Source organism: Bos javanicus, chromosome 9, assembly GCF_032452875.1.
Source record: "Bos javanicus breed banteng chromosome 9, ARS-OSU_banteng_1.0, whole genome shotgun sequence".
NCBI lineage: Eukaryota > Metazoa > Chordata > Mammalia > Artiodactyla > Bovidae > Bos > Bos javanicus.
In genome coordinates, this window is record NC_083876.1 from 93,278,989 (window position 1) to 93,292,677 (window position 13,689).

A 13,689-nucleotide genomic window follows, 5' to 3' on the forward strand; every position below is an offset into this window, starting at 1 on the left:
CCAGTTTATGCTAATCTTCCCCTACATTGAGTAATATAATACTATAATGCTCGGTATAAAAATGTTCTAAACACGATCCTATTAAACCTCAAACATTATTTTTAATTTTCAAAAATGGAACTCATTCTTGGAATGGTTTTTCCTACCAATATGTGAACATTTAGATATTCACTTTACTTTAAAAATTATTTATTTAATAAATTTGAGTATTTTTATTGATTTTTTTTAAATTGTATTTTCTTTTGAGGAATTTTTCCATTTAATTTTACATATTGATTTAGTTTTAAGTATATGTTTGTAGCATAACAGTAAATGAAATATTCCTTATTTTGGAAATTAAGGTAAATATTTAAATATTATCTTTACAAAAGCATATGCCCAATAGGACAGCATTTCCCAAGTCAAGTTTTATAAAATGGAATACTAAAAAAGTGTTAATTAAACCAATAAAGTTTTTTTTGTTTGCTTGTTTTTGTTTTTTTGTCCAGCAGATTTGGAATACATTGGGTTAAAAAGTTCAAATTGGTTTCTTTACCTTAAGACTCATCAGTGAGTTACCTTTGCTGGCATGCTTAACCTCACCAAAAGGAGGTATACAATGTAGGATTTTCCAAATGTATTTACCAATAGAAACTTTTTTGGTAAAATATCTTGAGGAGCCAAAATACTAAGGAACACACTTCAGGAAAGTATCCCTGGAAAGTTACACAATATCTCAAAATAACTGGTAACATTTAAATATATTTGTATCATGTTGTATACAGACAAGATTTATGCCATACACTGGCTGCATGTCTTGACTATGATTTATTGAAATCACTATTTTATCATGACACCTCCATATCTCCAGTGAAAAAGAATAGTAAGAATACCAAAGCACACTTTTAAGATTATACATAAATAACTAATTGGGGGGGAGTTACTCCTCATACACAGCAATTTCTACAGAACTGACTGATGATAACATGACTTTGGACTTCATTTACCAAACACTTCTCTCTAGCCTAAATGACACTGTAAGACAGGGGTTCGGCACAGACACCTGAGAAACAATGGTAATAACTCTGTTTCAAGCTGTAAGATGGAATAAACAACCTGAAAACCTTCCACTTGAAAAAACCTTCTCAAATACAGATGAAGCGTAGCAAATACTCTGTTAAAAGGATAGCTGAACTTACAGTGTAGTAGAGCAACTCCCCAAGGGCTAGTAAAGAATTAAGAATTAGAAATCAGAAAGTTAAGGTCAGCTATGTTGAAGCAGGAGAGGCTCCACGCAAACCAAGAGACAGGTTAGAACATCTCACAGGAATAGGTGACAAGACCTTAGTCCCAACAAGACTGAAACTTAAAACTGAGACCCATAAATGAAGCCAAGACTTTCAAACGACTACATTCCCCATGAAAGGATGAATCGGAGGGCAGGGGGGAATTCATCCACTGGCCCAGAGAAATATCAAGGAAGTTTTTAATTATTGGCCTGAGCTTTGGCTGGAAAAAGATTATGCTGAGAATTTGGGAAAAAAAAAAAAAATGGACCCACTTCTCACTCTAGTTTTTGGCTTAAATGTATAGGTTTACATGGTCCAGAAACCTTCAGGCCAAGAAATTAAGATGAAAATGTTTCCAAAATGCTAATATCTTTAAGGTGTCTGGCAGAAGAAGACTCAAAACTACCCTGAAGGAGCGCATCCCAAACTCAGGCCACAGAGAAATGCACAGATAACCCCACCAAGGACACACATGTGACCTAGAATTTAGAGACATGCGCCTGATAAGCCCCTCTGCGGGCAGCAATGGAGACACAGACATAGGGAACAGACTTGTGGACACAGGAGGGGGTGGGCAGGGCGGGACGAATTGACAGAGTAGCATGGAAACACATATGGTACCACATGTGAAATAGGTAGCTGGTGGGAATTCGCTGTCATGACTCAGGGAGCTCACACCCGTGGTCTGTGACAACCTAGAGGAGTGGGATGGGGTGGGAGGCGGGAGGGAGGTTCAAGAGGGAGGGAACATACGTATACTCGTGGCTGATTCATACTGATGTTTGGCAGAACCCAATACAATATTGTAAAGCAATTATCCTCCAATTCAAAATAAATAAATGTTTTTAAAAAGACAGTGAGACTCAGAGAAATAACTGCCCAAGAAAAAAATCAAAATCTGTCTATATATATTTTTATACTAGTTATGCTTGCTGCTGCTGCTGCTGCTAAGTCGCTTCAGTCGTGTCCGACTCTGTGCGACCCCATAGACGGCAGCCCACCAGGCTCCACCATCCCTGGGATTTTCCAGGCAAGAACACTGGAGTGGGTTGCCATTGCCTTCTCCAGTGCATGAAAGTGCAAAGTGAAAGTGAAGTCGCTCAGTCGTGTCCAACTCTTAGTGACCCCATGGACTGCAGCCTACCAGGCTCCTCCGTCCATGGGATTTTCCAGGCAAGAGTACTGGAGTGGGTTGCCATTGCCTTCTCCGCTAGTTATGCTTAGAACATAATATTACAGAAAGGTTAGAAATATAAGAACAGAGAAAGGATACACCAGAAAAATACAAACCAAATCAAAGCTCGTTTGTGTGTGTGCTGACTGGCTTCAGTCGTGTCTGACTCTTTGTTGACCCCATGGACTGCCGCCTGCCAGGCTCCTCTGTCCACGGGATTCCCCAGGCAAGAACACTGGAGTGTATTGCCATTTCCTCCTCCAGGGGGCTTTTCCGACCCAGGGATCAAACCCAAGTCTCTTACGTCTCCTGCACTGGCAGGTGGGTTCTTTACCACTAGCCCCACCCGGGTATTATGTTCTGTTCAGGATACCCAATTAGAGACAAGGGATGGGAACACTGGAGAGCTGCACTAAAGGGAAAAAGCACACATGGAAGTTTCAGAAAATGCCCGCTTAAATCCAAACCAGTGGCCATGGGTTTACACGGTTTATGATTAAAGGAGCTGAAATGAGTGTTTGTTTACAATTTAGAAAGAGAAATAGAATAGCCTAAGAGCCTTCTCACCAAAGAGTGATTTTCACTGAAGCAAACCCAGGACAAGGGAGAGAATTTAAAGTAAGGTCACAGAAATGTCTCTCAGAAGCCCAGAGACTGCATACAGCTGGACTCATCGTATCCTTGGGAACAAGGCCACTCACTCCACCTCTTGGGGCCCCCACGGCTCGCATCCCCTTCCAGTTTCCTGCCTGACCCCTCTCCTCTCCCTAAAGACCACTTTCTAGGTACATCCATCAGCTTGCCAGGCCCCCAAGACAGCCACTGCAGACGCTAAGTCTCCATGGCCTGCACACTGGCCGCAGTCTTTCTCATTTTCATAATTTCAAGCTACAGAAAAGAACCGAGCCATAAAAGACCTAAGTCCCCAGACAGCACGGAGCCAGGAGCCTCCTACCCTTGCTGGATCATCCCAGGCCAAGGGAAGTGAATGATCTACTGGGACCTGGCCTTTTAGAGCAAGAAAGCCTGCGGGCAGAGAAGCCATAACAGAACTACCCTCTACACTGAGAACCACTCTACTCAGTATCTAATTGAGTAGAAGAAAACAAGGATGTCATTTGTGAGAGGAGACATTAAGGTTAATAAATAAGAGCTTATCTAATGGAGGGAGGGACTTCCCTGGTGGCTCAGACGGTAAAGAACCTGCCTGCAATGTAGGAGACCCAGGTTCAATCCTGGGTCGGGAAGGTCCCCTGGAGAAGGGAAAGGCAACCCACTCCAATATTCTTGCGTGGAGAATCCCATGGACAGAGAAGCCTAGCAGGCTACAATCCAAGAGGTTGCAAAGAGTCAGACACGACTTAGTGACTAACATGGTTTTCACTCATCTAGGGGAGGAACTGTGATTGCTTGCATATTCATTCAATGGGCGTTTATTAAACACCACAGGCCAGGAACTGAACCCAACCCAGGTGATACAAAGGTATGAAGTGCCACCTGCAAAAAACTCAAGGGTGACAGAATGCATTATTAAGAAAAGCTGTGCCATTTGCTTCTCAGGAAAATTACAAGAATCGTCCTTCTGGAGAACCCTGAACACAGCAGAGCCGCAGGCACACAAGCTATTCTTAAATGTCCTCTAAGTGACACCCAGTCCTTGCTTGCACGAAGCTCTACACGTGAGCCTTAGGTTTCGTGTTACTTCTGGGACCATCCACTTCATCTTAGGAAATCACCTGCCAAAGGCAGCTAGAAATGAGTCAGTCACCTTTGTGAATTATGGTGTTTCTTCTAACCGAGTTCATGTACTATCCAGTCGGTTTTCTCTTTCAGCATAGAGACCCGGGATCTACCAGTAGGTGGAATCAGAAGCAGACAGGTGTCTCCAGTGTGAGGTTACTTTGTTACCACTGGAGCCATGTGTGCCACAGACACAGGGCTGCGGGGTTTACACAGTAGCCCCTTGCTCTGGGCTGCTCAGCAAACATCACAAACATATTAGCCCTGATGCACTAGTACATTTCTACAATAAAATTCTATTCCCTGGTGGGAAAGTTAAAGCTCGGTAAGAGGACTTAACCTGCTGCATGGAATTAGCGATGAGCGAGTTCTGAGCTCCTAATTCCCAGTCTCGGTGTGGGAAACAGAAAACCCACAGCCCAGCAGTCAGAACTCTCCAGGCACAATCCCAGCATCACCTGTTTCTAATTATCCCTGTTTGTGTGATGAGTTCCTGATTAGGGTCAGAGTCAGGAGAACAGAACCAGGAGAAAGCAGAGGTCATAAATTTCTTTTGCTGTCAAGTGCCTGCAGGGCGCTCCGGGCCAGTCCTGCTCGATGGTTCGGGCCATCCCCCAGCAGTGACAGTCCCTTCTCCACGGCTGAGCAAGCCTGCCTCGGAGGCACCTCTGGACAGCATCAGCCGGAACTGGGCTCACTTGGGCCTCGGGTTCTCGGCCATGGAAACCCCGCCAAGTGGCTTTTTTTGCTTGTCATGTCTCTCTGATTGGCTGAGAGCAGTTAAAGGAGCTCGATGGGGAAAGATAATCGGGGGCTTAATTCAAAGTCAGTGGGGCTTTGGGGCATCACCCCCCTGGAGTGGGAAACCCAATCTAACCCCAGCCCACACTGGCGCCCTTCCAGGGAGGTTTCATTACCAAAAGCAGCAGAAAGGCCGCTTTTGAACAGGGCTCCTCTATAACACAGCCCTGCTTGGAACCCAAGGTCAGAGGTTCAAGGATCCCTGGGCAGAGCCTTAGCTGAAGTGCTGAGTGCTTTTCCATGAGGGAGACCCTCCTCAGAGTCAGCAGTTTTGAGAACAACTTTATTTCCACTGCTCTGTTCCTAGAACGCATCACTGTGCGAGTTTTTTCCCCCAAAAAATAAATGGATCAAACTTGATGTAGCATTACATCAAATGAGGTCCATTGACCTTTTTAATTCTTTTTCTCTCTCTAAGAATAGCTGACACGTATCTTGCCAACCACCTTTCTACCCAGGAAAGTGAGTCAAAGTACCCTGCGACTCCAGGCTGCAGTCCCACCATACACGTTGTATTTGTTAACTGTGGGACCTTGGGAAAGCTAGTTTACAGAAACCTGTTTCTCCACAGCTAATGTACAGGATGGTAGCATTCCCCAGGTCATGGGTGTAAATAGTGAATGAGACAATGTAACCATTTGGCAACCATCACAGTAGTAACTGTTTCAAGTGAAAAATCATCAACCAAGATGCTAACATTAGTGATTAAAAGGATGATAAGAAACAGGATATTTACATAGTCTCAAAGAAGCTGCCCAGGAGATACTTATTAAACACACAGGGGAAAACAGTGGCCTCACAGAGAAGAAACAAGACACCACCCTAGTGAAGACACCAACAGCTACAGCGTCACCACTAATGGGACAGACCTTACCACACACCACCCCGTGAGCAGGACTGAGAAGAACACACAGCACAGCCGCCCACCAAAATCTCACGGTCTCAGTCTAGTCTGATGGAACACCAGGCAAACACAAACAAGAGACTGCAAACATCTGGCCTGTATTCTTCAACACAAACCCTCCCCCGCCCTTGAAAATACCTAGCCAAAGGGTTTCTCTAGATATGGCAATTATCCTAGATGAACGGGGTGGTCCCAATGTAATCACGTGGGGCCTGAAAGCAGAGACTGCCTGCCCTAGGTGTGCTCAGATGTGATGACGAATGACACATCAGAGTGATGCAGCCATTCAAGAGGGGCTCAACCCAACTGGCCATTGCTGGCTTTGCAGACAGAGGAAGGAATCACATTCCAAGGAATGCAGGAGGTGTCCAGAAGCTGGAAAAGGCAAGAAAACAAGTTATGCCATAGAGCCTCCAGAAAGGAGCACAGCCCTGCGGACACCTCAGTGTTAGCCCAGTGAGACCATGCCAGACTTCTGACCCACACGGATATAAGACAGCACACTTGGTTGGTGAAATCACTGATTTTGTGGTAAACCGTTACAGCAGCATGGGAAATTAACACAATGAAAGAAAACAGAGAAGTATGATCCATTGCAGCTTAAAGGAAACTAAAAAGGCATGACAAATACATGTAATGTATGATCCTGGACTGAATTTGGACCAAATATAGAAAGTAAGTTGTATAGCTGAAAACTCTAGTATAACTGTATCAGTGTTAATTTTCTGATAGGGGTCATTGTGCTAGTCATGGAAGAGAATGGTCTTGTTTTAGGAAACACACACACTGAAGAATTTAAAGAGGCATCAATATTTGCAACTTATTATCAAGTGTTTCAGAAAAAATGTGTGTATGTGAGATATAGATAGATGATAGATAACAGGCAGACATGATAAACAGCAGGTAGGCTGATACATAGACAAAGATACGGAGAGAGATGACAGATAGATACGTAGATAGATGGATATGTTCAGAGACAGAAAAAGAAAGAAGTCTGGTAAAATGTTAGTATTTGGTGAATTTGGGTTCTGAAGAGTATTCAGAAATCCTTTGTACCATTACTGTAACTTCTTCATATGTCTAAAATTTTTCAAAGAAAGAAATCTGAAATACTGAAAAGTGAAATATACATATAATTTACTCAGAACTCAGCTGGCACCCAGAATATTTCCAGTGAATCTAGACTTCTCTTATTCTTCCTGGGTTAGGCATCAGTGCCCTCCTTGTCCAGGGCAGGAGAGAACAATTGGGGCACAGTGGTTAAGAGCATACATTTTGGAGCCAGGTTGGCTTGAATCCTGGCTTTGTCCCTGACTAGGTGTGTGACTTTGGACAAGTTACTTAACCACTCTGAACTGCACTTTTCCCATCTATAAAAGGGGGGGGGGGGGGAATACCTACAGCATATTAAAAAGCAGAGACATTACTTTGTCAACAAAGGTCCATCTAGTCAAGTGAAGTGAAGTCACTCAGTCGTGTCCAACTCTTTTCGACCCCATGGACTGTAGCCTATCAGGCTCCTCCGTCCATGGGATTTTCCAGGCAAGAGTGCTGGAGTGGATTGACATTTCCTTCTCCAGGGGATCTTCCCCACCCAGGAATTGAACCCAGATCTCCCACATTGCAGGCAGATGCTTTACCATCTGAGCTACCAGGGAATCCCCATCTAATCAAGGCTATGATTTTTCCAGTGATCATGTACGGATGTGAGAGTTGGACTATAAAGACAGCTGAGCGCCGAAGAATTGATGCTTTTGAACTATGGTGTTGGAGAAGACGCTTGATAGTCCCTTGGACTGCAAGGAGATCCAACCAGTCCATCCTAAAGGAGATCAGTCCTGGGTGTTCATTGGAAGCACTGATGTTGAAGCTGAAACTCCAATACTTTGGTCACCTGATGCGAAGAGCTGACTCATTTGAAAAGACCCGGATGCTGGGAAAGATTGGGGGTAGGAGGAGGAGGGGATGACAGAGGATGAGATGGTTGGATGGCATCACTGACTCAATGGACATGGGTTTGGGTGGACTCCGGGAGTTGGTAATGGATAGGGAGACCTGGCGTGCTGTGGTTCACAGGGTCACAAAGAGTCAAACACGACTGAGCGACTGAACTGAACTGAACCTACACCAAGGCTGAAGACTTAAAAAAATGATGTATATACAGTACAGAGAACAGTCTTAGGCACATAATAAGCTCTACATAAATAGGGCTACTATACAGTGGAGTCTGAGAAGGTATCAGGAGAACCCTTGTCTAAAGAGTCATCTGCACACTTCTCCAGCCTGCAGCTGGGGTTCTACTCCACTCAGAATTTATTTACTGCCTAAATTCAGAGTCTTTTCCATTTTTTAGAGATAGGTATATAAACATATCTGCTAGAGCTTTTACTAAGAACAGATCCTATGATAACAGAAAGAGAGCACCCAACAAATAACATGTCAATAAAACATAGAGACAAAAGAATGCTTGAGCATTGCTGGTGGGAATGTAAATTGGTGCAGCCACTATGGAAAAGGGTATGGAAATTTCTCAAAAAATTAAAAATAGGACCATATGATCCAAAAATTCTATTCCCGGGTATTTATCTAAATAAAATGAAAACACTAATTTGAAAAGATATATGCACCCCTACGGTCACTGCAGCACTATTTACAATTGTCACAATATAGATGCTAACTAAGTGTCCACCAACAGACGAATCAGTGAAGGTGTGGTACACACACGCACACATATATAACAGAATATTATGCAATCATAAAAAAGTATGAAATCCTGCCATTTGCAACAACATGGGTGAACCTAGAGGGTACTATGTTTAATGAAATAAGTCAGAGAAAAACAAATACTATAAATACCATATGATTTTATCTATATGTGAAATTAAAATAAAAAAACAAATGAACAAACAAAACAGAAACAAATCCATAGAGAACAAACAGGCAGCTATCTGACAGCAGTAGGGTGGGGGAGTCAGACAGACAGGTGAGGGAGATTAAGAGTTATGAATGCCCAGTTGCAAAATAAATAAGCCAAGGATATGGAACAGTACAGTGTGAGGGACAGAGTCAATAATTAGGTAATACCTTTGTATGATGACAGTAACTAGATTTACTGTGGTGATCATTTTGAAATGCATAGAAATATCAAATCACTATATCACATGATAGGAACTAACATAATATCATAGGTAGATTATACTTCAAAGACAAGCAAACAAACCCATAGGAAAAAAGAGATCATATTTGTGGTTACCAGAGGTAAGGGCTGAGAGGAGGGGGACTGGGATGAAGACCACCAAAAGGTAGAAATTTCCAGTTATAAGGTAAGTAAATACTATAATGTATGTGCTAAGTCACTTCAGTCGTGTCTGACTCTTTGCAACCCCATGGACTGTGGCCCACCTGGCTTCTCTGTCCATTGGATTCTCCAGGCAAGAACACTGCAGTGGGTTGACAGGCCCTCCTCCAGGGAATCTTCCTGACCCAGGGATTGAACCCTCGTCTCTTACATCTCCTGCATTGGCAAGCAGGTTCTTTATCACTAGCACCACCTGGGAAACCCAGGGATATAATGTACCACGTGATAAATAAAATGAATACTGAAATATATTATATATAAAAATTAATAGAGTAAATCATGTATTGCTGGTAGGAACGCAAAATGGTTCAGCCACTATGGAAAACTATGGTGCTTTGATGCTTCCTCAAAAAGTTAAATATAGAATTACCATATGATTCAGCATTTCCATTCCTAGGTACATACCCAGAAGAATTGAAAACAGGACTCAAATAGAAAATTGTACACCATGTTCACAGCAGCATTATTTGCAATAACCAACAGGTAGAAACATTTCAAATGTTCATCAACAGATGAATGAATGGGTAAACACAGTATATACATACAACAGAACATCATCCAGTCATAGAAAAGAATACAATTATGATACATCCTGCAATATGGAAGAACCTTAAAAATGTTATGCTGGGACTTTCCTGGTATTTCAGTGGCTAAGACTCTGTGCAACTAAATGCAGGGAGCTCAGTTCAACCGTGGGTTGGGGAACTAGATCCCACATGCCCCAGCCAAGTGTTCACATGCCCTAAAAATCCCACATTCTGCAACTTAAAAAAAGACCCCACGTGCTGCAACTAAGACCTGGTGCAGCCAAATAAATATTTTTCAAATGTTATACTAAATAATGGAGAAGGAAATGGCAACCCACTCCAGTGTTCTTGCCTGGAGAATCCTAGGGACGGGGGAGCCTGGTAGGCTGCCGTCTATGCAGTCGCACAGAGTTGGACACGACTGAGGTGACTTAGCAACATACTAAATAAGCTAGACAATAAAGGACAAACACTGTATGATTTCATTCATATAAGGTACCTAGAATAGGGTTCATAGGGACAGAAAGTACAATGAGGATTATCAGGGGCTGGGAGGAGGGGAAAGTGAGAGTAAATAATGCTTATTAGTGCATACACAGTTTCTGTTTGGGATGATAAAAAAATTTCTGGAAACAGATAGTAGTGATGATTGCACAACACTGTAAGTGCACTTAATTCCACTGAATTGTATACCTAGAAAGGGCTAAATCAATTATACTCCAACAAAAACTTTTAGAAAACAAAAACAAATAGCTAAAATGCTCAATTTTACACTATAGTTTACCACAACAAAAATGAATAAATAAAATCATGACAGAGACAAAATTTTCAGTAGAAGGCTGACAGATGAAATTAAGGAAGTCTCCAACGAAACACAGCAAAAGAGCAAAGAAAAAATGGGGGCGGGGGGTAGAATCCAATATCCAGGTTAATATCCAAACAATAGGAAGTCCAGAAAAAAAGAACAGGAAAAATAGTGTAAAGAAGGGGTGAATTCCAATGAAATCATTCAAGGAATTTCCCTAAATCGATGGATATGAATTTTATATTGAAAGCACCCACTGAATACCCAGCAAGCTGACTATAAATGGACCACATCAAGGATTATCACAGGAGAAGTTCAGACCCAGGAGGCAAGGGATCAAGAAACTGAGCAACCCAGGGTCTCAGTCCCCTTGACTCTAGAACGGTCTGTGGGGCCCCAGGCTCAGCCCCAGTGCATACGGAGTACCTGGTACAGGGCAGGCAGTCAATAGGTATCTATCTGCTGAATGCATGAATGGGCACGTGCACATGCGCCACGAGGCACGTCAGAGTTCATAAGCATTCACAGGAAGTCGAGATTACAAACTTGGGGGGACGGGTTGGCTCAATAAGCATGTTGAAGAACATTCAAAGTGATTCTTACATGATGAAGAGCATTTCAACAAGCACAGACTAGACAGCAATATGAAGACAGGCATCTATTGGGACAAAACAGAAGCAAACCTGGGGTCCCTAATCAGGCCAGGACGACTAAAGTGAAGGGAGGACAAAGATGGGAGACGTGGCTGGACAGGTGGCACGGAGGTGCTGGGCCTACGCCAGCACCCCAGGCTGGCCTCTGAGCAGGAAAGCAGGACAGACTAAGCAAGGAAGGATCCCCAGATTCTTTCCAATTCACTCAGGTTACAGATTTCAACACCCTGCCTTTCTTGATCACGTGCGTGTGTGCACATACACGGGTGTTTAACGACGATGAGTTCAGTGCCAACTTGCAGACTGCTGAATCAAGTACCACGCATGCCTACCTGTGAGTAATAAATGACCCTTGCCCTCAAGATACTCAGATTCCAGTGGAGAAGACAGGCACCCTTTTCAGCAATAACAGACTAAGCCGGAGCCAGGAGGAGGGTGGGGAGAAGGAGAGCTGAAACAAAGTTAGCAGTCTCACATTCTCAAAACAAAACACATGACTAACAGCTCAGCATCCTTGGCACAGAAGATGTTGGACTCATTGATTCTTAGAAGCAGAAAACAGACTGGCTGCACTAAAAAGGAAGTGTAAGTTGTAAATCCCTTACCAGTATCAGGGCTGTGCTAGGAATCATTTCTGGTTTCTGTTTCAAGATATTTATTCCATAAACTGGAAAATAGGGGGGTCCTCCCCTCACCTTCCAGGCAAGGGACTAAGTATTTCACCTTTTATATCCCTCTTTACAGTGCTAGGCACTCCAAACATATTCGTTATCTGATAACTCAGTTTCTGAAAAGATGGACAGACCATAAACAATCTCAGGCAGTAGGCTGAGCTAAAGATACCGCAGCCTCTTCACTGTGAGAGATCAATTATAATCTATTAGTTCAACAATTCTCATCCCATCAAAATTAAAAAATAAAAATTATACATCACTAATGAGCTACTCTGCTACACTGGGTCACAATCTGCATTTTAAAGTATCTATATTCACAAGTGCAGGGTATGCTGAACTTCACTGGTGTTATTGTTACTGACTTTCTGATAATTAATGGGAATTTTTCAAATTGTCTAAATCTCTATTTAAATGATTTATATAATGGACCTTCAAAGTTGCTGTTACAATCTATCACATTGTAATGAAGTAACTTAGGTGTGTTTATTACCAATTTATAGTGAATAAGGCAGACTGGAGGTGATAAAACTTTATTTTTTTCTGCTGCTTTCCTTACAGTTCTAACATTCTGTGTTAGAACGTAGCATATGACACATCTTAACACATGAGACATTTGTAGTTTGAAACCATAGATATTTTATTTAGGGTGCCGGCCAGTCCCTGGTGATTTATGACATTATTTCATTACAAATTGCTGTAAGGACAACCACTGCTCACCCACGAGGTGCTGTGCATTTACTCATAAATTTTCTGGAATGAGATAGTGTGGGTGCCAGGAATGATAGAATACTGTTTATTTTTCCCTCCTCCAGTTCTCTTAAAACAAAAGGATGTTTTAGGAAATGTAGTTTAGGAGTCCCGCCTGAGTCCAAGCTAGCATGTGCATATCTTAGGTGTAGGCCAAAGCAGAGACATCACGACCTCTGCTTAACTTTACGAAAAACAGGAATAATATTCATTCCATTTCTCTATCAGTGTGGCAGGACATCTACAGTAATGAAGCAGAGTTCGTACAGAAATATGAGCTCCTTTAGGGCCAATAAAGCCTTATTCAAATTTGTTACTCCCTCTAACTCTATTGAGTTCAATGCCTGGCAAATGGCAGTTGCTCAGTAAACACAGAATTTGAGTTAATCGATCTAAGTCTTTAAGTTGTGAAATATATATTTGAAAAATAAAACCAGTGACCAAGACATCTTTATTTGAAGGGTGCATACCATAGGGAGGTCTTTCACCATCATAAGATATTTGTAATACTATCTGAGGTTTTGAACATAATACACTTTGCATTCTTGATCTTTTATCTTTCATATTTCTTAAATATTGTAAATATGCAAAATGATGATCTTTTTCATCTGACTCATTTTGAGAGAACATAAAGGAAATAACCTTTTTAAAACAAAGATTGTTTTGTAATGATTAACAAATACAGGTATTTCCTAATTCAGCAAGTTCAAATGTATGCAAGTAGAAACTTTTCCAACTCTATGGGAGTTCTCTACACCAACATTTTTGTGAATTGAAATTTTTATAATGAAAATGTTTTAAGTTAGAACTATTGAGTTTACTAGTTGGCCGTGTTATGCAAAGATTCACCCAGAATTATGAGACGTCCAAAGTATTTTTTCACTGAACCTTTAAATTTCTTACCTTATGTCTTCTCCCCTTTTGTGTTCATCTGTTTTCTTTCATCCAAAGTATTCTCCAATACCTTGTTTTTTATCAAGCGTTTTTTATCAAGACTTCAAATTTAAACTTTGTGTGTCTGAAAATGGTTTTTGTCCT